This window comes from Macaca fascicularis, chromosome 3 (genome assembly GCF_037993035.2).
Source record: "Macaca fascicularis isolate 582-1 chromosome 3, T2T-MFA8v1.1".
In the NCBI taxonomy this organism is placed as follows: Eukaryota; Metazoa; Chordata; class Mammalia; order Primates; family Cercopithecidae; genus Macaca; species Macaca fascicularis.
In genome coordinates this window covers 100,021,571-100,048,893 of record NC_088377.1, presented here as the reverse complement: position 1 = coordinate 100,048,893, position 27,323 = coordinate 100,021,571, and the positions used below count along the sequence as shown (strand labels likewise).

General features: G+C 43.3%; 1 long non-coding RNA gene across 1 annotated transcript; it reads right to left on the bottom strand.

Annotated features, from left to right (window-relative positions):
• Positions 1 to 20,863: 20,863 nt before the first annotated feature.
• On the bottom strand, positions 20,864 to 26,690 carry LOC107129218 (uncharacterized). Its single transcript, XR_012432562.1, has 3 exons — positions 26,645 to 26,690; positions 22,064 to 22,189; positions 20,864 to 21,847 (listed from the first exon to the last, which is right to left on the bottom strand). It is a non-coding gene; the product is annotated as an uncharacterized lncRNA (long non-coding RNA).
• Positions 26,691 to 27,323: the final 633 nt, after the last annotated feature.

Below are 27,323 nucleotides of genomic sequence, written 5' to 3'. Positions count from 1 at the left end.
AAGTATGAAATTCTGGGTACACTGAACATTTTGTAAAAATGTGTATATGTGGGCAAGGCTAGGAAAGCATTCACAGAATGAAAATACCACCATTAGGCAGGTGGAATAGCATGGATTTTCCCCTTCAATTGTCTGCATTTTCTGCTCTGTTGCTATATTTGCTTTATAATTAATCTCTTGATCCTTCTATTTTTGCACTCATTCTCTTATCTGCAGGCCCTCCACATGGGTCAGGCCTCTTCAGCTGAGGCTCTGGCAGTGTCAGTCCTGCGTCTGTCTAAAGCACTTTGTTCCTGTGTGGTTCACTCCTGATATAGGGCCACTTGTGCGAGAGTTGAGATGGAGACAGGCAGGGCTCTTGGGGAGTGATACAGCACTTACGTGTTCATCAATTCTAATAACAGGCTTGCTCCTTCTCCCACCTGGGGCTGTCACTCTGGCTTCCAAACCCAGACAGGTTTCTGTTTCAAAATTACTTCCTTATTAGTCATTCCCTTTCCACTTCCCTTTTCTGCCACCTTCTTATAAAACACACTGGTTCAGCAAGCTCTGTGCATCTGAATCACTGCCAGGCCTCAGCTCCCTCCCTCGCTGCCCCAGCTGCTCCCCCACCATTTAGCAGAACCATGCAGGCATCAAAAAATGGGGAAACAGCTACAGCTGGTGTCAGCTGCAAGGTTTCTCTCCTGCCCCTCCATCTCTCCCCCTCTTTCCTGACATGTTATATTTTCACAAGAAGGGACTTGGGGAAACGTGCTATTATTCTTTTCTGGGTGTCACACAATCACAAAGGCAATCTTCCTGGGAGATGGGCTCAGCAGGGCCAATGCCAGCAATGGAGAGAGAAGGGAGTTAGGCCTTTTAATCACACTCCTTTGGCTTGGTGTATCCATTTTACCTGCCATGATGGTGCTTGCTGTCTGCTTCGGATCAGCTCTGCCCCTCCGGGTGATGAGCAAGGAAAAACAGGTGATGGCAGGCTGACATTTACAATCTCATGAGCCAAACTGCTGCCTGCATGCCCAGAAGGATGTGAGGGTACCATGATGGAGGATTGCAAGTGAGAGCCAGAGAGGCACCTGCCAAGCCCCGTCACCTGGCTGCACACACGGTGAGGGAGGGACAAGGTGGAGAGGGATTGTGTGAAGGGCGCAGGGGCCAGCTCTGAGCCATATGTTCTGTTGGGGAGGCTTTTCAGCTATGAGCAGGCAGCCTGATACCCGTTAAATGGCTCCTCAAGGTGGCTACACTAAGACTCAATCCGATAAGACAGAATGGCAATGTGTTGTCAACTTGATTTGCTCTTAAAATGGGAGTTTTTTTTTTTTTTTTTTTTTCCTTTGGGTAGAAGGCCTGTCAATTTCCAGCAGGGGCAGCACAGTCCGCTTCTGGGGAAAACTTAGGTTCCTGCCAGCGGGTGGGGCAGGTGGCCTCTAACAGCGGTTTTTCTCCTCTCGGCAGTCCTGTGTTCTCCCTCAAGGCAGCCTTTCAAAGCCATCTTTTCTCCTACTTCTCTGCTTACACCTCCCGCTGCCTCTCTCACTGTACTTTTTGTTTGTTTTGAGACAGGGTCACTGTCTTTTTAACTGTCCCTTCTCTTTCCTCTTCTGTCTTTTCGTGTTCCATTTCAGGCAAGAAAAAATGCAAGCATGTGCCCATGTGCACACCCACCCAACCCACACACAAGAATTCTGGAAAGAAATAGAGTACCCAAAAGTCTTCCTTTCCAGCATTTGTGATTTGCATAATTTAAAACTTTGCATATCCCTAACCATTTCATTATTATGTTAAATATATAGTGTTTCAAAACAGTGGGGGAAAATGATCAATTTGGACCCACAATGACTTAAAATTATATTTATGCCTTATCCAGAAAGCTTTCTTTTCAAGAGGAAACTGGGTGACTTTAGAAAATGTATACATTGAGATTACTTTTTAAGGTTAAAAAATGCTAACAATAATGTTGAAAAGTGATGATCCTTGAAATCCTTTAGATGCTCTAAGTACTGGTAATAAAGATGTTCTATTTTATTTGAGCTTTTACAGATTGAGAAACTGAAGGACAGATAGGACTCGACTCTCCTGAATCCCAGACCCCTGCTGGGTCCCCACAAGGTGGTGAGGTCCTTGAAGGTAGGATCTGTTATATTGAAACATCTTTGCAGCCCCTTTAGGTCTGGAAAACAGTAGGGACTTAATAAATGTCTGTGGAATTTAACTATTTCCTGAAAATGACGAACAATATTAATATGTTGAACATGAGGACTTTTAGTAGGATAATTAATAATTTAATAAATATATACATTCTATATTTTCCTTATATCCTGGTAACCTAAAGGGAATTACTTGAGCTAGCAACCTGCAGCCAGTAACAGACAGCAGCAGCCACATTAAGAATGCCTTATTTTCTGGGCGCGGTGGCTCACGCCTGTAATCCCAGCACTTTGGGAGGTGGAGGCAGGCGGATCACGAGGTCAGGAGATGGAGACCATCCTGGCTAACACGGTGAAACCCCGTCTCTACTAAACATACAAAAAATTAGCTGGGCGTGGTGGCGGGTGCCTGTAGTCCCAGCTACTTAGGAGGCTGAGGCAGAAGAATGGCGTGAACCCGGGAGGCAGAGGTTGCAGTGAGCCGAGATCGAGTCACTGCACTCCAGCCTGGGCAACAGAGCGAGACTCCGTCTCAAAAAAAAAAAAAAAAAAAAAAGCCTTATTTTCCCAAAGGTATACTATTTTCACATATGGCATTAATTCCTGGGAGTTTGTGAGACAATTGGGACTATTTGTACAATTTTACAGAGATTTAGCTGCTTATACTGAGCTGTGTTGCTCAACCTGACTTACTCCAAAGCCCGCAAGAATGTAGTTCGGGTGTGTTTGGCAGGGCTGAATGACGCCATAGTGTTTAGTATTGGGTTAGCCCATGATTCTCCACCCAGGCTACATGTCAGAATCACCTGTGGAACCTCTTAAGCAATTCCTATTTCCCAGGTCCCTCCTTAAACCAATTAAATCAGAACCTCAGGAGTGGGGTCTAGGCATTATATTTTTGAAGCTTTCTGGAGGGAGTCTCAAGAGAGGCACAAAGAATGAATGGTGAGAGGGGAGAGCTCCTTCTTGCTTTCTACAAGCTCCAAGTTTGCTTTTAGCCGATAATGTTAGCCCAGTGTTGTTCAAACCTTAATGTGTACACGTATCACCTGGGGATCTTGCTGAACTGTAGCTTCTGACTTGGTAGAGCTGGCCTGCTGGTGCAGGTGCAACTGGTTAGCAGGCCACCATGGGCAGCAAGGATCCAGAGTTGCACCAGCCAATATGGTGGCTATTGGGTGTGTGAAACATGGCTAATCCAGTTGCAATGTGCTATAAGTATAAAATAAACACCAGATTTGGAAGCTTTCGTACCAAAACATAGATATCTCAATAATAATTTTTATATTGGTTACATGTCAAAATGATAATATCTTAGATGTATTGAGTTAAATAAAATACACTATGAAATTAATCTCACCTGTTCCTTCTTTTCTTGTTTCAATGTAACTACTAGAAAATTTGACGTTATCCTAAGCAAATTAATGCAGGAACAGAAAAGCAAATACCATATGTTCTCACCTGTAAGTGGGAGCTAAACATTGGCTACTCATGGACATAAAGATGGCAACAATAGACAATAGAGACTACTAGAGGTGGGAGGAAGGAAGTGGGGCAAGGTTTGAGAAACTAACTATTGGGTACTATGCTCACTATTTGGGTGATGGCATCTGTTGTACCCCAAACCTCAGCATCATACAATATACCCATGTAACAAACCTGCATATGTAACCCAAATCTAGAATAAAAGTTGAAATTATTTTTAAAAAGAAAATTAAAAATTACTTATTGACTTGCATTGACTTTCTATTGGGCAGCGCTGGCATAGGAAACTGTTCACTGCTTAGTGACAACTGCACAGTGGCAAGGGTGTTTAAATGGGACTGGAGGTGAATGCAGTGGCTGGGGGAGTGGTTACCGGCCTGGAATTCAGACTCTACAGGTATAAGTTAAGAACAATCATGGCGATCATTTATGAGCGCTTCTACGAGCTATCACTGTTCTAAGCACTTTACATGAATTATCTCATTTAGGGCTCACAATAGCCCACGAGGTAAGTATCCCTATTATTCCCATTTCACAGATGGGGAATTTAAGGCAGAGACAGCTTCAGCAATTTGCCTCAGCTAGCAAGTGAAAGGGTTTAGGCTTGAGCTTTAGAAGGCTTCCTCTCCCTCTGGTCTCCTTCTGCCTCTGCCCTCTGTTTCAGTCCATTTGTGCTGCTATAACAAAATACCACAGACTGGGTAATTTATAAACTATACAAATTTATTTCTCATGGTTCTGAAAGCTGGAAGTCCCAGATCAAGGCGCCAGCAGGATTGGTGTCTGGTGGGGGCTGCTCTCTGCTTCCAGAATGGTTCCTTGTTGCTGCATCCTCTGGAGGGGAGGAATGCTGTGTCTTCACATGGCAGAAGAGATGGAAGGGCTGGAGACACTCCCTTCAACCTCAAGCCCTTTTATAAGGACGTTAATCCCATTCATGAGGGCAGAGCCCTTATGATTTACCTCTCAAAGGCCATATGTCTTAATAATGTTACATTGGGCATTATGTTTCAACATGAATTTTAGAGAGGACACCATCAATTCAAACCATTCCACCTACCTCCATGGAGGAAAGAGACTGGGGCCAAGAGGATGTAACTACTCGGAGGTCATGCCCCATTTCTATTCTAGAACATGCTACTTGATTGGTCTGAGTGGTGGCTGAAGGCAGATGTTTTGGGGAGTGCAGCAGATGGAGCTTGGGTCCCCAAATCCTTTTCAGTACAAGATGGAGCTAGGGATGGGAAGAGAGGTAGGGCAGGTGGAGTGCAGGGGGCTTCCAGCTGTACTGTTGCCCTGGCCCCCACTAATGTTAGAGGCAGGCCTAGTGCCAGGATTTGATGCCAATGCCCATGTATCAAAGGACTGACAGAGCTGAAGGTGGACTGTGTTCTGAGACTCTGCAGGTCACTCTGGCTCGGAGACTCCCCATTGCATACAACAGGAGAAGCATTACTACTTCAGTGACAAAGTCCAATGGGATTCTGATCTGCAGAAGGCCCTTCTCTGCCTTAGGGTGCAGGTCAATGTAAGGGTGGAGCTTTCCCATCCCTGCCTCCTGGTTGACCATGTTACACTCAAACTCAAAATGATCTGCCTTATGGAAAGTAGTTCCTTTGCAGTAGGATGCAAAAAAAATGAAAGCCTCTCTGTAGAAATAAATCACAGTGCTGGAACTTATTTCAATACTTTAGCACCCCTGAAAAATACCCTATCTTTGTTAAAGAGTCCACGATGTAGGTGCAGAAAGTTGCAAAAAAGGATGAACAATATATCTGAATTTCTCTTTCTGTAAAATACAGATGGTGGTAAATATGCCCCTGACTCTTGTTTGTTGAGGAAATTCAGAGCTAATGTGGTTTGGATCTGTGTTCCCATCCAAACCTCATGTCAAATTGTAATCCCTAATGTTGGAGGTGGGGCCTGGTGGGAGGTGACTGGATCATGGAGGCAGTTTCTCATGAATGGTTTAGCACCATCCCCTTGGTGCTATTCTCATTATAGTGAGTTTTTGGGAGACCTGGTTGTTCAAAAGATTGTAGCACCTCCTCGCTCTCTCTTCCTCCTGCTCTGGACTTGTGAAGTGTGTGTTCTCCCTTTTTCTTCCACCCTCATTGGAAGCTTCTTGAGGCTTCCCAGAAGCAGAAGCCACTATGCTTCCTGTACAACCTGCAGAACTGTGACCCAATTAAACTTCTTTTCTTTATAAATTACCCAGTTCAGGTATTTCTTTATATCAGTGCAAGAATGGACTAATACAAGAGCATTCTCAAGTCTTACAAAGGAAGCTTCCGAAAAATGGAACATTGCCAGACCCTTCCACTGGCTGGGCCACTGAAGAGCAGAACTTTGAGAGCTACAGCCCTAGGGTGCTATAACTGACATCATAAAACATTGGTTTTCTTTGATCTGCCCTGCCTGCTCATTCTTTCCTGGGCAACAGATGGGAACACTTTGATCAACTTCAGGAGATGCCTTTGTGGTGGGCGACTTTTCCCTTGTCTAAGAGCCTGTCCCCAGCCTCATTCTGAGTCCTGGGTTCTTGCAGCATCATCTTTTCAACTGCATGTAAAATAAATTCTTGACATTCCTCTGAACTGGACATGAAAATCTTATGTTTCTTCCACTGGAAAGGGGAAGAAGAAAACGTAGCAGCAAAGTCTCAACAGCAAAGTCTCTTGAAGGTCATGGTAGGGTGAAAGAGATAATCCTCATCTCCTTTGAAATCAGAATCAGAGGTAATTAGTTTCTTGGCAGTACAAGGGGCTATGGATAGACATTGAAAGAACTTCCAGATAATGAGGTTTTTGAACTCCAGAATGAGTTGCCTGGTTGGAACAGAATCTCCTTCCCTTGAGGTCTTTAGAGGCAGGAGCGAGACCAGGGAGTATGTAAGTGCAGAATGGCTTGCATGGAGAGGGAACCATTAGCTGTGTCTTGCTTAAAAGAATCATGGGAGTAGCTAGCAGAATAAAATCAGTCTTTCGCCTCCCTTCTATATGGTCTCAAGCAACTAAAATAAGCCATGGCAGCAGTAATGACTACCTTGCATTGTATATTTCCAAAATACTTTCCTGTTACTTTGGCAGAGGAGACTAGAGTAAAGGGAGCAGTCCACACAGCTGGTTAGCATCACAGCTGGGGCTGCACAGGGACCCTGATCAATTGCTCTTTCCACTGATGCTTGAAACTCTGAATCTGGTGAAATATTAGGGATGGTAGGGATTCCACTACAGTTTCAATTGCATTTCTGAAAACTTTCTATGTTTTAAAAAATTAAAATAATATGAACTTTGCACCATATCTCCTGGTTAACATGTTGCTGGAAGGTGGAATGGCTTGACTTCTAACTAGCCTTATTAGAATTAACACAAACCGAGGAAGCAACTACACTGAAAAGAGAGAGAGAGAGAGAGAGAGCTCCTCTGTCTAATCTGTCTAATTGCATGATCTACTTAACTGTGAGACAGTATCTCAGGGGCTTGACTCCAAACCAGAAAACCCTGGGGAACATATTGTTGGGAAATGCCCAGCCTTGCTGGAGGCAGAGAGACCAGATGCTCCGATTACGGCTACGTCATCCCAACTTGAGACTTGCGTGGCTCCTTTCCTTAAGAAATGTAGAGTGAAACTGTATTGTAAAAAGAAATCAAAATTTCTTTATATCTCTCCTGTAGCTATGTAGTCAAAAGAAGGAGCAGCCAAGTCTCTGTATTCAGAGAGTTTTTTGGGGGGTGGTGAGGGCAAAAGGTGGAGTTCGGGGTTGGATGTAACATGGAAGTCAGCTGCCAATATTCACTTTTCTGAGAAATTGTGAAGTGCTCTGCTGGCTTCCCCAGGCCCTGACTGTAGCCTTTGCCATTCTCACTTTATGGTACAAGCATGTTACCAAAAATGCCAGGTATAGATCAGCAATGTATGTGAAAATCAGGAAAATAAATATTTAATATTCTTTTCTATTTGTAAACATGAAAAAAAATAGGTTTATTGATTACTTCTGTAGAAAGTATCAATCTATGCCTTGAAAAGCGGGGGTTATATTTTTCTGTTTTAAGTTTTTGGTCATATATGTAATCTATACACACATATATACATTTATCCCCTATACACACAGCCTTCCCCGTATAAATAATCAAATGTGTGTGGGCCTCTGTGTGAATATACCAGATGGATTAAACACACACAAGGCTTACAAGGTTTTTAATGGATGATGACTCAGTGGAACTGAGTTTCGTCAATTTTTGTTTTCAACTGAATGACTGGCACCTTCAATTTTACTCATTTGTAACAGAATTTGTGGGGCTCCTGGCTAACACACGAAACAGTTCTTTTTAATCTGAGAAAGGAAGGAAGAGTTTTAACAGAGTTAATTGAGTGGTTAGGGTCTCTAGAAAGCAACTTGCCTCTGTCAGCTAACAGGAAAGGAAGAACAGAAACCAAGCAGAAGCTTTTCTGTGTCCATGCCCTGCCTGCAGTGTTAGGAACCTCCCTCTTGAAGTAAATTGGTGAAACCCTTCTGCAGAGCAGATTGGTGATAGGCATCTACTTTGACCCAATTCCTCTTCTAGGAATTTATCCTAAAGAGGCAATTGGACAAGCATAGAAAGACAGAAGTGTTGGGATGCACACTAGTGAAAAATGAAAGATTGGAGACAACATAACGTCTGTCAAGACAAGACATTATTTAATATATGTTAAATAAATCATACTGCATCCCCACAACAGGATAATGAACATTCATTCAAATGGTGATAGAGATCCCTATTTCTTGCTTGGAAAGGATATAAATAGCTATTTTTATTTTGGAAAATAATAGATGACAAAGAATGAGAGAGGAAGAAAAGGGTGAGAAGGTGAAGCTGGAGAAGGGGAAACACCATTTTCTTCTCTACAACTAATTGTTGCTGGCAGGACTTGGAGCTGCAAACTGAGAATTCTGAATTTATTTATCTTTTTTTGTCACTCATGGGAAGAGAGAATTCTGCACTTAGAGTGAATGTAATGTGCATTGTCATCAGCTCGAGGAACACCCTGCAGGAGTTAGGCAGGTCTACTCCTGGAGAAGGCCTTTGGCTAGGACTGCTGTTCACAGGCCTGGCCCATCTTTCTGTGCCCTTTGCCAGGTTCCTGCCTCTCTGGGAGCTCTGTTCTTTCCTCTGGGAAGGGAAACAGCCTGAAAGACGATTCATACAAATGCACAAGTGATTCATCGAGTTATGGGAGCCCTGTCAAAGTAGTTACATTAAAAAAGAACCATTTAGGGAAACTCCTGGCCTGCTGGAGGGAGACTAAATTTGTCTAACTATTGAAAGTTAATTTAGATTTGTACCAAAACTCTTAGAATTTTACAAAAATTTTAATGTAGCAATTCCACTTTGAAGAATTTATTCCAAGGAAGCAATCATAAATATACAAAACATTTAACTACATAAAGATTCATCATAGCAACTGTTTGTAAGAGTGAAAGTTAAGATCTGCCTGCATGGCCAGTAATAAGAGATTGGATAAATTACATTAGCTCCATTCAATGGAATACATGATATCCCCTAAAAATATTATTGTGGGAATATACATATTGTTATGGCAAAATTTTTGCAATATGATATTGACTGAAAAAGCAGGTACCCAAATAAATAATCCCAATTTTTTTTAAAGTATAAAAATATCAAAATGTTAAAAATATTTGTCCCTGAATTATATATGATTATTTTCTTCTCCTTATTGAATATATGTCACTTTTGAAATAAGAAATGTTATTAAAATTTTACTTTTTTAAAGACACAGGAACTCAAAGTATACTTATAGCATATGACATCATCCTATACTGTTTTTTTTTTTTTTTTTTTTTTTTTTTGAGACGGAGTCTCGCTCTGTCGCCCAGGCTGGAGTGCAGTGGCGCCATCTCGGCTCACTGCAAGCTCCGCCTCCCGGGTTCACGCCATTCTCCTGCCTCAGCCTCCCGAGTAGCTGGGACTACAGGCGCCCACAACCGCGCCCGGCTAATTTTTTGTATTTTTAGTAGAGACGGGGTTTCACCGTGGTCTCGATCTCCTGACCTTGTGATCCGCCCGCCTCGGCCTCCCAAAGTGCTGGGATTACAGGCGTGAGCCACCGCGCCCGGCCCAATCCTATACTGTTAACTGCACAAGGAGATGTATTTGATACTACATCTGCTTTAGTATATCATTGTGATTCCACCTAGCATGGAATCACAATGCTCTACATGTCAGCACCTAGCACAGTGTCTGACATGTAGAAGTTCTTCACAAAGAACTAAGTGGTAGTAACTGGAAGTCCAAATGGAGGAGAAACTCACAAGAAACTCCGTACACAACTGTCTAACCTCCTTCATGTCAATTTGATAGTTAAGCTTCATGGAATGAGACTGATTCATTTTTGAATCCCTCACAGTGCCTTGCCCATAGTAGTGAGAGCTCAATAAATGTTGCATAAAACTATAAGTGATGGTTTCTCTTTTTCTCCTGGAATCATTTCTACAGACGTTCCTGCCTTTGATACATGCATGATCTGGTGACAGATCTAGTACATGACAGATCATGTACTAGAACTGGAATAATAGCCATTGTCATAGGACGTTATATAGTTGGGATTATGTTTGTTATAAAGCAACAGAAAGAAAACAAGTAAGAATGGCTTAAAAGAATTGAAAAGCTATTTCTTTCTAATGTTCAGGAAATCTAGAGGCAGACAACCCATGACTGGAATGGAGCTCCATGGTGTCAGTGACCCAGGTTTCTTCTTTTTGCTCTGCCACAAGTGGCTTCCATTCCTAAGGTCACCTCATGGTTCAAAATGGCACCTGGAGCTCTGAGCACTAGTCATTACATCAGCATTCCAGTATCAAGGAGGAAGAGGAGAATGGAGGCATGCCTCCCTCTTCAGAAGTTTCATGTACCACCTCCTCTTATGTCCCATTGGCCAGAACTTTGTCAAAAAAGCCTGATAGACATAGATTTTACTATGGGGTGCCTGGTTCCCAGCTAATGTTTAGGATTCTCTCCCTATGGAAGAAGGATAGCACTGACATTGGGAAACAACTGGCAGCCTCTGCCACTGACCTGTCCTCAGCCATCCTGTCGCTAGCCAATATGAGTTTCATTAAGCATGTAGCATCTACTCTGATGATGTAGGGAAGGTTACCATGACAGTGACTTACAATTAACCAGGTGTTTGGGACCAGTGCCAATAAACACTGCCTGAGAGATGACAGACTTCTTTAGTTGCCCCGTAATGGCACATTTCTGTTTCTGACATGGTCTCCATGGTGTCACAGGGGTGACCTGGGTCACTACTCTCTGCCTAGCAGAGCCAGGCCATGAACTGCAAGTCAGCATCTTTCCTGCAGCAGTGATTGCTTATGTCCCGCATACCCTGGCTGACTGCAGCATTCAAATCATCAGAGAAATCAGGAAGTTGGAGTTAGGGATTCTCATTACATATATAAAGACAGAAATAGAAGAGGCCAAAGTTTCAGAATACAAGTTATTTGACTCACACTTGTGAGCTCATGGGGTGCTGCCCTTTCTGACATCACTATGGGACTGACAAGCCAGTAGATCTGAGAGCAGAAAAGCAATGATTGGGTTATTTTAGAACAAAGGAAAATAAATGGTTTTATTTGATAAAAAGCAGAGAATAATATTAATTGTATTAGCAGCTACCATTTAGCTAGGAACTGTGCAAGTCCTATGGTTGCCAGCATCCAAGAAAACCCCCAGTGATACTTGTTTCCTGATATTCATACCTTTGCATAGTCCCCTCCCACACTGAATCAGGGCTGACCTCTCTGATGAATAGAATACAATGGAAGTGGTTTTTGTGACTTCTGAGGCCAAGTCCTAAAATGCATTGCAATTTCTGCTTTGGTCTTTTGGGTTGGTCACTCTGGGAGAAGCGAGTTGTCACTTTGAGGGCACTCCATCAATCCTGTGGAGAGGAACTGAGGTCTCCTGCCAAGAACCAGCGCCACAAATCAGCCATGTGAGTGAGCAGCCTTACAAGAAGATCCTCCTGCCCCAATCTAGCCTTTGGATGACTGCAGCCCTGGCTGACATCCATGAACCTTACAAGACCCTGAACCAGTACCACCCGGCTAAACCATTCCTCATTTCCTGACCCTCAGAAACTGTGAAATAATTAATTTTTATTGTTCTTTAGGCCACTACATTTTGGGGTAATTTGTTAGGCAGCAAAACACAATGAATACAGCCTCTTTATATAATTTATTCTTCACAATACCACTCGAAACTAGGTATTATTTCCCCGTTTTACTGATAAAGAAACTGAGGCTTAGAGAGGTTAGTTAATTCTCCCCGGGTCAGAGAAGCTGGTAGAAGGAAAGCTGTTACTTTAGCATTGCTCTTCTTGCATAAAACCTATATGCTGAACAACGGCTCACTATGCTGCATGGCATGTGGTCCCAATTAGGATTTCCAGAAAACCTGGAAGAGAAAAGCCAAATGTCCCTAAATGAATTGATTCTAGTGAGGGCGATCGTGAGGGTTACATGCCAGCATTCAAAATTATATAGACCCTATAGGCATCTGTTAATCTATGCTCTAAAATTTGCAGCCAGATTGAAACTCAAGTGCATGATTGTGTTGCAAAAATCAAAGTGAGGTTAACCCAGGGACCCCCATTTAGGTGCTTGGAATGCCGAAAGTTTCCCAAAGTTCCAGCAGAGTCTGTGCAGCCTCAAACAATTGCCTTTACCAGGGCCTCACAACCTGATGTCACTTGGGAATGCTGTATTCAAAGTTGCCTGAGTTACACGGAACAGGGATATGGTCTGTTATCTCAGAGGTGGGCATGAGCTTTATGGAGTGGAATGATCATTTGCCTCCTTATTTGCCCAAGAAATATGGGGTGGAATGATCATTTGCCCTCTTCTTTTTTTTTCCTGTGATGGGTCAGTTTCCATTTACCATCTTGGCTCCCTGCCAGCATGCTGACAGTGCCAGATTTGGTTGGTACATACTTGTCAGCAAAAGAATATGAGCACTGCTCTGAAGTCACAGCAAATAATGAGCTTCTGAGATCTTCTCTTGGACTCACAGGTTTCCATATGTCTCATTCTAGCCAGAGGCTTCACTGTAAGACCAAGAAGCTTTTAATATCTAGTGGAAGTTTCTGGTGTTGTATTGTTGGCTAAGAAAGCCAGAAATGTGGGTGAGAGAGAAGTCTGTTCTTGTTCTCCAGGCTTCCCCCATTGCACTCCAGATGCAATTCTGTTCTGGTAACCACATAGACAGCCAAATAAACAAATGAGGATGGAAAGTCTCTTGCTGAAAAATGAAATGTCACTTCTAAAACAGAATTCATGATCTTCTTTCAGCTCTTTCAAACTTCCCTTTCTATGTTGGTGCCAACATGCCCCTGAGCTCAAAACTTTGGCATTAACATTGACTGTTCCCTCCATTCAGCCTTTCAAATCGAGCCAGTCATCCAGGCTTGTCGATTACACCTTCAAAATATCCTAGAATTATTTCTCCTCCATTTTTACTTTGCTTTTATGTCATCACCGGATAGGTACCCTTGCCCAAATGTCTTTCCCCATTAGTAGCTCTAAGCTGCCTACTGCAATGATTACAAATTTATGCATCTAGCTTTCAAGACCCTGCATAGTTTATTCCTTCTTAACTTTATTATGCTCAGGTCCCAGTGCTAATCCCCCTGCATACACATGTGCTCATGTGTACATACACACACAGACACAAACACTGCTGTGTGTATACACCATGCCCTGCACCATCACTCACCTTTTATTTGGGCTGCCTTCTCTGCAGTTTTGGATGTTCCTTTTATTCTTATTATTTTTTTTTTTTGAGACAGATTCTTGCTCTGTAGACCAGACTGGAGTGCAGTAGCACAATCTCAACTCACTGCAGCCTCCACCTCCTGGGTTCAAGCGATTCTCCTGCCTCAGTCTCTTGAGTAGCTGCGACTACAGGCGTGAGCCGCCAAGTCCAGCTAATTTGCATATTTTTAGTAGAGACAGCGTTTCACCATGTTGGCCAGGCTGGTCTTGAACTCTTGACCTCAAGAGATCCACCCACCCTGGCCTCCCAAAGTGAGGATGTTCCTTTTAATCCTTTGTCTGTCTTAACTCATTCTTAAGGAAAACTTGCTTGCCTCCTGCAGCCCACAGTCATCTCTCCTTTGACTATTTCCACAGGCTATTATTTTCACCGCTGGCCAAACCACACCTCTGCACTAGCCTCATTTTCTGTATCCCTCAGCCTTCTACAATCCCTCTGGACTCAAAAGTCTTTGGGAAAACAAAAATAGAACTGATAGATAGTAAAGCACAGCCCCTGACGACCCAGCTCACAAATGCTGTTAACCAGAGCCACTATCCCAGAGACCACATTGTGCTGAGATTCATGGTTTGTTGGGTAGAAGGAAAAGCACCCGGTAATTGGCTGTGACCACAAAGGTCAACCACATGAACACCCAGCAAGACAGGCATAATAAAAAGCAATAGAAGGCCTGGAGAGAAAAAAGCTGTGGTGGTAAGTGGTACTGGATGTAATTAGAGGTGGGGACAGGAGTTATGAGCAGCAGACACTCTGCAGGAGAGAAGCGAGTTGATGATGAAGTGAGAGAAGGTACCAGCTCTATGGTCTGTAGAGGTGGCAATAAGCTCGCTCTCTGTCTCTCTCTTGTCTCTCTCTTTCTCTTTCTTTCAATGGTATAGCCCTTAGGAATGAAGAAGGCTGGGGAAGCAGCAGCTTTCTCTCCTGCCATGTGGAACACCTCGGTATCATGTGTAACCACCTCTGCAATTATCTGCCGGGGGCAGCAGCTCAAGTACCTGCAGGTACCAAATGGATAATGTAAATGTGCAAAGTAGGGCAGGTATTAGGAATGGAGAGAGGTGGGAACCATGACAAATTGAAGAGCACACACTCCATCGAAAGGTGCCCAACTGTGCCTCACATTTTCTTAAGATACCATATAGGCTAGACAAGACATATATTTGGGCCAAATATGGCCCACAGGCACCCTGCCTATAATCTTGGGCCTTCACAGGCATATGTGCAGCACATCATGACAACTGGTGATGAGAAGGATGAACTTGGGTTGCCAACATGTTGGTTATGCTCTTTCAGAATTCCAGGACTAATGTGATCTAATGGGGCTACTGTAAGTGTATTTTGGGAGGTAAGCTTGATGACATGGCTTCACCAGCTACCAGCTACAGCATGGTTAGTGGCCCTAAAGGACTTTAGATCACCTCCAGAAGATCTAGAATAAGGGGCTCATCTTATTGTTTCCTCAGTAACATTGGTGGCTTCTACTCTAGAGGCTGTGCCATAGTTAAGATTCTACTTCTGTTACCATATAACTTTTTTCTTTTTTTAGATGGGGTCTTGCTCTGTAGCCCAGACTGGAGTACAGTGGCAGGATCAAGCTCACTGAAACCTCAAACTCCTGGTCTCAAGCTATCCTCCCACCTCAGCCTCCTGAGTATTTGTGCCCAGATATATTTATATCAATTGATTGATAGATAGATTTTAGTTTTTGTAGATATGGGGTGTTGCTCTGTTGACCAGGCTGATCTCAAACTCCTGGCCTCAAGCAATCCTCCCATCTCGGTGTCCCAAAGCGCTAGGATTACAGTGGCTCCACTGTGCCCAGCCTCATATAACATTTTCACTTTCCTTCTCTTTACCTCTTGGTTTCTGCTTATTCTTGATTTGTCTTGCCTTATGGCCTGCATTCTCCTTGTATTACTCAACTTCTGTCTCATAGCCGGACCAGTTAACATCTATGTATAGTGCCTTTGCTGGACAGAGCTCTCATGGCTACCAGCTGACCTGCGCATGGCTGCTTTGGGCCAAGTGCTGAATATCTAAGTCAGCTTAGCGATGGCCAGAGAATCACAGTAACCAGGCACAAAGCATGGGGGCCCATTCATAAAGAACCACTTATGGTTATCCTCAGAAGGGGCTGTGAGCATAGCAGATACTTGGTGTCATGTCTATGGCACCAAGATGTCTAAAATTACATTCAGGGTAGTCTCTTTAAGAAGGCAGGGAAAAGTTAGTTAAAAGAGGCATCGGAATCAAAGGCTTAACTTAGTTCTACGGAAAGTGAGGCTACTCAAACTGGGTCTTCTTTCTGTATAAATCAGAATTGTATTTGGCTGCAAGTAACAGAATACCCAATTAAGCGTTCTTAAATAAATATGGATTTTTTTTTTTTTTTTTACAAGTACAGAGGTAGGTGGTTATTTGTATTGGCTCAGCAGCTCTGTGATATTACGGCAGCCATCTCTGAGATTCCTTTTGCTTGTGCCTTGTGGTTACAAGATTGCTACTGCAGATCCAGCATTGCCATCTGTGTTCAAAAAATGGAGGGCCGGAGAAGGTCCTTGACAGCATAGGCTGTCCCTTTTATCAGGAAGGCAAAGGTTTTCCAATAACCCACCTATCTCCACCAGCCAATTCCTCTTAACACCTCATTGACTGGATTTATGGCTCCCTACCTGCAAGGCAGGCTGGGAAATCGGGCACCTGGCTCTCCAACTAGATTGAAAGCATCTTGTTTCTTATGCATAAGGATTTTTTCATGTTGTGGTTCAATGAAGCATTGGGTGGCTTAGGCAAGAAGTGCAAGATAACAGAAAAAGCAAAGAAAAAAGCAGAGGTTTGAATATGGGCTCCATCATTAACTGACTCTGTATTCTAAAAGTAATTAACCTTGCTGAATGTTATTTTCTTACTAGAAAAGGGAGGTACTAAATGCCTGCCTAGCAGGGCTGTTGTGAGGATTGAATATGATAGCGTAGTTACAGTTCTTGGCCCTGAAGAGATGCCCCCAAAGAGTCACTATTCTATTGTGGTGTGCTCTGTTCTGTTTGACGAGTATGTGGCAAGTAGACACAGAGTGGAAGGCAGCAGAACTTTGAGGTGAAGAGCATAGGCCCTAAATCAGGCCACTTGGTCCAGATTTCCCCTCTACCACTTACTAGTTGTATGACCTTGGAGATGTTACCTGGCCTCTCTAAGCTTCAGTTCCCCTGTCTGTAAACTGGAGATAAGAATAGGACTTATCTCCTAGAGGTACATTTGGAAGAAAGAAAGAAGTAATATACACAAAGCACTGGGCACTGAGCCCAGCACAAAGTATGCACACAGTAAGTGTTAGCTATTATTAATATTGATTGGATTTTTTTTCCCCTTGGCCCAGAAGTAAACCTATTGAACCAAAGGAGCAAGTGCATTGCTGTTGAAACTCTTTAAAACCAAGTCCTTTTCAATCCCTAAAGTATTCCAACTAATTATAACTGGAAGCAGCAGCATACCAAGAGTGGGTTTGCGCATGGGGGGGCCTTCTCTATATTCAGGAATTAAGAGGGTTCATTGTCTGTGTAGAATTTTAAAAAAATAATTTGTAAAAACCCAAGTGAAATAAAACACTGATCTGCTTTTTATGATCACCATCTCCCAACATTTCTAAACAACGTCATTGGTAAAATTGCCCCCTCACAAAACTTTTGTTTACTTAAGTTCTAAACATTGCTGCAATGACTGTTGAGTTTTAATAATAGATCCATAAGTTGCACATCAGCACATTTTTATTACTTATCCTTTAATAAAGATTGTGTTCTCTATTAAAGTAAGATACTGGAGAACTTCGAGTTATATAGTCAGCCCCTCATGCCTGCAGCCTCTATTTGTAATAGTTTTGAACTGGGGCTGGCTTCAATTTGTCTCCAACTTGAGCAGTTCTTCACATTCCTGCATGCAAACAGCAGACTCAATCAACAACACAGACTTAGTGACTGTAAACACAAAAACATGGAATTTGAGTTACTTCAATTCTGTGTGACTTTGGGAAATTTTATTTCTATTATATTTAAATTTAAATTGGCTAACAGAGCATGAACTGTGAGGTATGGTATTTATTTGAGCACGTTTGAGTGATCTTTTAAAAGGAAATTGTTCTTTTAAAATTATTTGTTTTCAGAGTAAAGATCAAGAAGATTGTGCTCATTTCTGATTATTACATGATTACTGCTGAAAATAATTTTGTTATATAGAGGATGTATTAGTTCATTCTCATGCTGCCATAAAGAAAGAAAGGGGATTAATTGATTCACAGTTCTGCATGGTTGGTTGGGGAGGCCTCAGGAAACTTACAGTCATGACGGAAGGTATCTCTTCAAAGGGCAGCAGGAGAGAGAATGAATGCCGAGTGCAGGGGAAGCCCCTTATAAAACCACCAGATCTCGTGATAAATCACTATCACGAGAACGGCATGGGAAAACCCGCCTCTCATGATTCAAGTATCTCCACCTGATCCTGCCCTTGACATGTGAGGATTATTACAATTCAAGGTGAGATTTGGGTAGAGACACAAAGCCAAACAGTATCAGAGGAAGCAGAGATTAAGAAATGATTTACTCTGGTAACAAATCAGTGTGCCACAGCACAGAGGGGACTTAGAATCTGGTGTAAGCCCCTCACTCTACAATTATCAGAAGGGAAGTTGTCTGAGGTCACCCAGGTAGGCAATAGCAAGGAGACTAGACAAAACTCCCCTAGCTCTTTTCGACTACTTTTTCCATCTTCTACTCCCAAGGTAACTGAAATAGAACTATAGTGTTAGTGTTCCTCAAACTGTGATAGAGAATCAAGTTCTGAAATTTTTCAATCTATTGCAGCTAATACTAGTACACAGCCCAGACTACTGGCAGTTCATCATTCAAGTTCATACCATCCAAACAGTCACTATCCTGTTGAACAAGATAAGTCCACTGATCACAGCAGCAATATCAAGTTGCCATAAAGGTTTTTAAACATTTACTCTCAATTTCTGTTCTTATCCCATCATAGAGTGGTGACGGTTTCCTGGCCAGCTTTGAGTAGCTCTGTATCATCTCATATAGAGTCCATAGCAGGGACTTATGGCCAGGAAAGCATCTCTGGATAGTTAGATAAGAAAATTTTAGCTTTTGGGTTGTTCTGATTTGTTAAATTTCTGTGAGGTTAAGGGCACAGGTTTGAATTACCATCAGTATACTAACTGTGTGGTCTAAACATCTTTATGTGAGTTTTCTCATCCACAGAACAAGGGAACATTAGTGCCTAGCTCAGGCGGGCTTTTAAGGCGATATGTGTGTGTAACCAAGGGTGGGGGTTGACATGTAATAAGACCTTTTGTGTATTAGCTGTTATTAATTTTATTGCCCCCAGCTCTTTTTTTTTTAATGTGGTGGGAGGAGGGTGTTGCAGAATGTGTCACAGTGTAGCTACTATCGTTAGGGGTGTTGCTTTTCTGGCCAGAAACCTCTGTGGCCAGTGGTGCCTTTGCCCGAGTTATTGTCCTGCATCCAGGAAGAATGAGATATGCAGACAAGTGGAGAGTGAGCAAGTTGAAGAGGAGCTTTATTGAGTGGTAGAACAGCTGAGAGGAAACCAGTAATGGGTAGCTCCTCTCTGCAAGCAGGTCATCCCATCACCTCTGCAGCTCTCAGCAAAGGCTTGGAGTGAGTGGCTCCTCTCTGCAGGCAAGTTGTCCCAATGAGTGTTCAGCTTTCAGCAGAGAGGGTAGTTTCTGTCTGCTGAGAGCAGGCCCTAGCTCCTCTCTGCAGCTGGTTGTCTGGATGTCTGCTGCTCTCAGCGGAGAGGATGCCCTGGAGAGGCTAGCTCCTCTTTGCAGCTGATCATCCAGAAGTCTGCTCTGCTCTGGCTGAGTCCGGGGTTTTTATGGTCTTCAGAGGTGGGGGAGTGCATGCTGACTGGTCAATGGGCAGCCATAGGTGGGCCCAGGGTAAAGCACCCTGCCTTCCCCCTCTGGTCAGCAGGACTGGCAGCCTGGCTCCCAGGCTTTAGGACTTTCCCAGGCTGAAGGTGGGGCTTCACCAGGGACCCAATCCCTTCTGCCCAGGAACCTGTCTGCCTCCCCCTGCTGTTCCTGGTGTCCAGCCTGTTTGTCCCAAGGGGTGCCTGCAGGCCAGTGCTGAACTGCCCTCATCCCCTGCCTCAGCTTCCCTCCCATGCTCGTTGGCACCCAAAATCCAGAGGGGGCTGAGGGAGCAGGAGGCTGGTGTGTCAGCACTGTCCTGAGCATGCGTCCACCTGGCCGGGATGCGACAGTACCCAGGCTCGGCCCCAACCTTGCTCTATGATCAGAGCAGGCACTGGGAGCAGGGAGAGGTCAGGCAATGGGAGCAGGCACTTCCAAGCCTGTTGGGGGCAGGGGAGCCTTCCTGGGCCCCCAAGGCACAGAGACACCCTGGTGCAGTTGCAGCAGCACTGGGGGGAGTGGGGCTCCTGCCTGCTCCCTGGAGTGGGAGACCCAGCCACACCTTCCCACTACAGCCAGTGTCTTGGCAGCAGCCACTCTAGATGGGCTGTTGCTGCTATCACCATAAGGCAGCCTAGGGAAGAAGTTGTGCCAAGTCAGGAGTTAGACCTGTGAGCTCTGGCCTTGTTTTCTGGTGACCTGGCAGGATCACTACGCTAGAGGTGCATTCAGGAAGCAATGACGGGTCACCGTCCTGTGCTAGGCTTTCACTGGTCCCTGGTAGAGAAATGGTCCCTGTTCTCGAGGGTCTCACATTATGGAGAAGCACCAGAAGAGATGCTGTCAGCAGATACAGGGGCTGTGGCAGAGGCAGGATCCCATGCAGAAGAACCCCATCTGGCTCTTCTCCATCTTAAGGTTCCCAGTTTGAGCTCACAGAGAGAGCCCAGTTGAGTTTGTGTTACACAAGGGCACTGTCTCCATCTTTGCTTCCCCTGAGGAGAGATTTCACCTTGTCACGGGACCCACGATGACCTTCACATTGCTGCGTCTCCTCCCATGACACAGTGGTTTTTCACTGATTCTGGATAAATGAATTAACAATTTCCTCTGCAGTGGTGGTGGTGGCAGCGGGGGTGGAGGGAACAGGAAATACTACAGAAAAGGGGAGATGTATTTGGGTTTCGAAGGATGAGGAGGAATCTGCTTTGCAAGGTGAATGCGCAGGGATGGGACATGTTCTGTGACAATAAAAAGTCCCCATCTTTCTAAGATCTGGCTTTCTCATCTGCAGGATGAGGATAAGGAAACTGCCCTTGCCTCACTAATGGCGTCCTTGGGCATGTCCTCTGACAGACCCAAGGCAGAAATGTTTTAGGCACTATAAACTGCTGTACAAATTATTATATAATACTCAGCCCTCAGCACAAACATTGACTGTCAACAGAGAGGGTTAGAACAATTTTTTTGCAAGTCGATGAATTATTTTAATCTTTTATAAACTGAACTCTCCCAGAATGGTTTTCGTTAATGTCCAATACCCACAACTGAACCACCATGCCACTTGTCTTTTACTAAAACACTGATAAAACAGAATCCAGCTTGCCTTTGTGAACGTGTTAAAAACGATGTTTTCAGGGAGAACAATAGAAAAATAGCCAGTGTTGTTTGTTTGACATTCCTTGCTAGGATTTATTCAGGCTGCTGATGTCTATATGCAAACAGTACATTTAGAAGCCAAATGGGTTCTGATGCCTTATGAATGTCTTTCTTCTCCCCAATTTGCATAGAGGGGAGGCCAGCAGGAAATGTAGTGGCAATCAAATTTCACTTGTAATGAAACAATGCAGTGTTTTTGACTGTGGATGGGTGTTTAAATAATCATGACAGTAGCAGCTGGTTCCTTTCTTCCTTTGTCCAATTAGGTGCTGTTTTTTCTGCAAGGATTACTCAAAGGCAGTCAAATCTTGATCCTCCCTGGGTCAAAAGTCTGCCTGAAAGACTGACTTCTCATCATCTAAGAAGAAACGCACATTTATTTTTCTGTCTGGGTGTGACACCATTTCAGAGAAAGGTTGCTAGCTTTGAGCTGAAATCTTATTTCATCCCTGGTGTGTAGGTGAAGGCTGTTTCTTCTAGGGATTGGAGAGAACTGTGCCAGCTGCGGCAAGTACCCAGGATAGCCAGATGCTGTCAGCAAACAAAGAGTCTCGGTGGAAAGTGAGGAAGTGTGCATTAGGGTGAAGAGGCTGAATTGCCACCTATCAGCAGCTCTGGGAAGAGAGAAGCTCTGTAAATAATCCACTTTCAGGCAGTTTAATGCTTTGAACATAGTAACAGACCATGCGCAGAAACCATCTGATAGAGCAGACTGCAAATTTCACTTCCAGCAATATGGTTGTTCTTGCACTACAATCTAAGATTCTGGCAGCCTAGGGAAAAAGAGGGAAGAGAAGGAGGGGGGCTTTGAAATATAGCCTGGCCCTCCTCCCGCCTCCATGATGCCACGGGGAAGGGGCGTCTCAGAAGGGATCCTAGCTATTGATTAGGGCCAGTGTAATTTTCTTTTTCAGAACTTAAGACTGTTTCCTACAACCTGTAGACTTCCCAGAGAAATGAGTCATTAGTGTCCACGGGGCACCTCTTACATGTGCAGCTGATCCCCAGCATCCGGAGAGTGGTATAAGGTTTTCAAAATGGTTTCCATTTACGGTGTTGTATATTTTTCCTCCCAATAATCCTGATGGGTAAGAACAGACATGGAAATTATTTCCCTGAAAAAAAAGAGGTAAAAGAATAAGATGTCATAATAATAATAATTAATAATAATAATAATAGCTCAAATTTATTGAGCATTTACCAGACTTACTATCCAAATGACCACATTTAATTCTCATAACCACCTTGTAAGGGAGGGACGCATTACTCCCAATTTGCAGATGAGAAAACTGAGGTTCAGAGAGGTTAAGTAAACAACCTAGGTCATACCAGTAGACACAACCATTCCAGCTGAGGCAGAGTGGTCTTCTGAATCACTATGCTATGTGGCCTGGGTCTCTTTGACACTTAGTCCTGTTCATCCCCCAGGGAGAGACATTCGACCAGTATTAAGAACCTGCTGTGTGCCAGGAATAGCTCTAGACGCTGGTGATGCATTCGTTCATTCAACAAATATTTCAGTATTTCCTGAGTGCTCACTACATGCCAGGTTCTGTTTTGTGTTTGGGGTACATCAGTGAACAAAGCTCTCTGTTTTCCTGGAACTTACGTTCTACTGGAGCAGGCAGACAAGAAACAGGATATATTTAAGAAAATCACATGGTATATTAGCAAGTGATATACTCTATGGAAGAAAGAAAACTTACAGCATAGTAAAGGGGACCAGGAATGCTGGAGTGGGGGTAGACAGGGTACACTTTTAAATAAAGTGGCCAAGAGAGGTCTCATTAAGAAGGTGGCATTCAAACACAAAAATGGAAGGAAATGAGGGAAGTAACTATGTCCACATACAGGGAAGAGCATTACAGACAGAGAGAAGAGGCAGTGCCCAGCATGTTGAAAGAACAGCAAGAGGGTAACGTGGCCAGAACTGTGAGTGAGGAAGAGACAGCAATAGAGATGTGGTCACAGCATGGTGAGGACCTAGTCACGGCGTGCCCCCATGTCACTGTGAAGACTCTGAGTGAAATGGAGCGCCCTGGCAGGGCTCTGAGCAAAGGAATGGCCTGTTCTGGTTTTTGTGTTTAAAGAACCACTCTGAATGCTATTTTGAGATGAACTTTAATGTAGCAAGGGTGGAGGCAGGGAGACTAGGTCAGAGCCACTTCAGTGATCTAGGCAAGAGATAATGCTGGCTCAGGCCGGGCAGTGGTGAAGGTAGTAAGAAGTGGTCAGATTCTGTGGGTGTTTTGAATGTAGAGCCACAAGACTACCAAGTCATTAAATCAACTGAAACCTGGAGTTTCAAAAAACCTAGAGTTAATAAAACTGTTTTCATAATAGAGCAACAGAACATAGGATTTTATGAATAGTGACTTAGAATACGGAAAATTAGTGCTAGCTAGGAAAGAACTGTACTTAGACCCAATAGAAACCATGACAATAAGAAAACTAGAAAACATACATTCCTGTTGTTGTTCCTTATTTCATTAAATTCAATGTATTCACAAAAATAAAGCAAGCCTAACAAAGCCACATCATTTATGACTTTGCCCTTGTGATTGTGCTGTGAGTACAGTCCAGACAGAGTTAACAGTATTTTAAGAACCATTGCTTCTTTGTTTTCCAAGCTGAACCCTGTTTTACTCCATTGGGAAATACAAATAATGGGAGAAATGGAAGTAAAATAATGGGGATCATTCCTGATTCCTATGACTACAAACACTTTGTGATTATGAGAATCCTAAGAAAAATGGATTTTCTTCTAGGTTTCATCTATTACATGCTAATGTGGAGAACAAAGTGGCTAGATGAACTTGATTAACATCTCTCTAAAGGAAGATGAGCTGTACATAGGCAGTTGTCGTTGGCTTGGTGTTTTATTTTACCTTCTCTATATAGCACAGGAAGTGTTTTGCTGCTAAGACTCAGTGGATCATCACTTGTTCTTTTATCATGAGTGGGTGTGGGCAGAAGATGAGCATCAACAATATTTACTGCTTGACTCCTATGTGCCGACACTCTGCTACTGTCTAATTCTCCTTTGTATACCCAGTTTATAGTCATTTAATTCAGCCCGACAGTGTTCTTTATTGAGGTGCACACCATCATTAATGTTCACAGCTGAATGAAGATCTTGCTTTCTAAACAGCTACAGAATTGATGGTTTTATATTAAGGGAGCATTCTCCTCAATGGAGCTCACTCTTAAAAGTGGACTCTGGCATTGGATTAAGTTCTGAATATTAGGAGATCACATAGAAGGTCCATACCTTCCTGCTTGCCTGGTGGCTAGTTGTGCAACCAGATTCCTGATTAAGAAAGCATATGATGAAAGTTTCCTATGAGAAAACTACTATGGATAAAGGCCTAAGCTTAGCCTCTTCAAAATATGATTAAATATTAGGTTGGTACAAAAGTAATTGTGGTTTTTGCCTAATAGTTGAGGCATTCTTATTAATCAGCATCACTATTTCTGGAAGTTCTAGCCACTAAGAGGCAAGAGAATGAAATAAGTAAACCACATTATAATTATTTGTGAGAATTATTAAAAATAACAAAAGTTCAATCAGAAGCCACTGCTAGAAATCACATTACATGTCTTTGAGAAAAAGCCCAGGCACAATCACCCCTGTCTGGGCAGAGCCTTAGAAATCAACTTGCTCACTTAAGGCAAAGGAACATTTACTATTATATCGAACTTTGTCTACACCCAAAAATGGGATTAGAAGAAAGGGAAAGGTTTGTGAACCTCAAGTCCAAAAATAAAAACAAAGGGCTAAAAACGAAAACTCTTATTTTTTAACTGTCTCAAAAGGAAGCCAGACATTACAGACCAAGGACCACTACTATAAAAGCCTTGGATATAAAGTCAAATTTCTCACATTGTAGAACTCTATGCTGATGCTTCCTTTCCCTCCTCTTCCTCCTCCTCCTCCTCCTCCTCCTGCTACTACAACACACACACACACACACACACACACACACACACACACACACACACACACACACACAGAGTCAGTGCTTCAGGAGTAATGACAACAGGGGCTCTTTGTCATAACCTACTGCCAGGTTTGAGAAACCCCAAGGGATACAGTAGATGGTACAGTGATGGAGGTTGTCATTAGGCTGGATGGGGGGAAACAATTGAAAAAAATGTACCCAAAGCTCAGTTTGGAGGTCCAGCATAGGAGAATGGCTGGGGGAGGCAGGGACAACAGCCTGACTCGTCTCAAAGAATAGTAGAATCAAATATATCCCTCACAGCTTCCAGCGCATGATCTTTATAAGTGTGTCTGAATCTAAGGAGATTGCTTCATAGCAAGACATACTTTCCCCCGTTGCCATGGAAACAGCACCGTTCTCATGTGTCAGGAGCGCATACACACACACACACGCATGCACACACACACTGTGTGTTAATACATTCTAGTGATCTTTATACTTCTAAAAAGACATGTTCAGAGCCAGAATTTTACTAATTCCTATTATCCACTTGTTATCTATTATCTCTGTTGTTATGACATTAAAAATACTGATTTTAGATTTTTCTTCAATATAGTCTCTCCCAGAAGTGAAATAATTCATTATTTGCCCCTTCACCTACCTCCAATTTTTCTCCCACCCCCTAAATAAACATACTGTAGATCTCAATGCCTATAGTTTATTAATTTTTTAGAAACCTATTTCAGATCCTGGTCAATTTCTTTGATGGGTGTAATGATGCATTTTGTGTACTTCATATTCTTAAATATTCTCAATCTAAAATACTGTTTTCACACTGGTAAAATGGCAATTTCTGGGAAGAATGTTGATGAATCACAAGTTCGTATGAGTATGGGACTATAGTGGTCTGGTTTAGACTTCAATCTGCATACACTTTAAAAGAAACTAAAGAAAGCTGATATGGAGAAACACATTATTTTGACAAGTGTTTCTTGGGCACCCACTATCTCCATATATGACCCACTTGCCCCTGAGAGCTGATTCCAACTACATGGAGATGCTCACAATCAATGATGAGATGGCGTGGTGCGTGAGAGTCGGGGAACAGCCTTCAAAGCTCACCACAACCAGCTGTGGCTTTCACTTTACCTGAATTAGGTCATAGAGTCATAACCTGTAAAATGAGCCACTTGGACTAGACTGTCTCCCTGGTCAGCTTCAAGATGCCACGACTATACTTCCATTTCAGAACCAGGCCCATGGAGTGTGTGGTTGCTTAGACAGCCTCAGTAAGTCCCGTCTAGGAAGTGACACAGCCATGTCAGTGGGGGGCTCACACCCCATCAGGCTTCCCACTCCTTGCTGCACCAGTCTTCACTCCACACATAGGCCCTCTGGGTGGGGTGGAGCTTCTTCCCAGTGTCCCCTCCCTGCTCCTTCTGCCCACCTCAGATCTACCCTTTGTCACTTGCCTGCTGAGACCAGTCAACTTGAGGCGATCATTCCTGCCAAGTTAGCCAGTGGCTGCATATATCACACTCAAGGCAACATTCTTATGGTAAAAACTTACTTTCTGCAGATACCAACCTTGCTAAAGTCTCCAATTTATTTCCTACAACAACTTACCTTCTCACGTTTTTTGTTTCAGCCTCAAGGGCAGTTCCTGGAATTCACCAAGCTCTTCACTGCCCTCAGCCTTGGCCTCTAGCCAATGCTGCTGCCACTGCCCAGAAAGCTTCTCCACTCAGCACTCTATTAACTCCTTTCTGCCCTTCAGCAACAGCTTCCAAGTCTCTTCCCCCAATTGAGCCCTCTGCTATTCTCTTTTCCGTCATAGATCTTACCAGAAAGTACAAACATCTCCCTCAGTGGATGATAGATTTCATGAAGGCACTGTGCCACTGTACACCTGGTACCTGCCTGGTACACAGCAGGGGCTCGGGTTAATAACTGTTGGCTAAATACATGGATGAACAAATGAATGAAAGCACTGTCTTAACCCAAAGATGAGACAGATGGTGGGAATTGCAGGTCCTGGCACATATCGATGGGGGAAACATACATTTTTGAGCAGGTGAAACTTGCCTCTCATCTCCACCTGCAGTGCTCACCTGACTCCTGAAGGATGGGCACCAGCAGTAGAAAATATCATCACTCCCAAATGTAGCTTGGCCTATAACTATTCGGCAACAAGAAGGCTTTGACTCACTACAAATCTTTCTTTACATGAATTCAAAGCATTTCGCTTTGCATTTGAGCAAGCATGTTGGTGACAGCAGTCCTTAGAATGTGAAGCACAATGGTT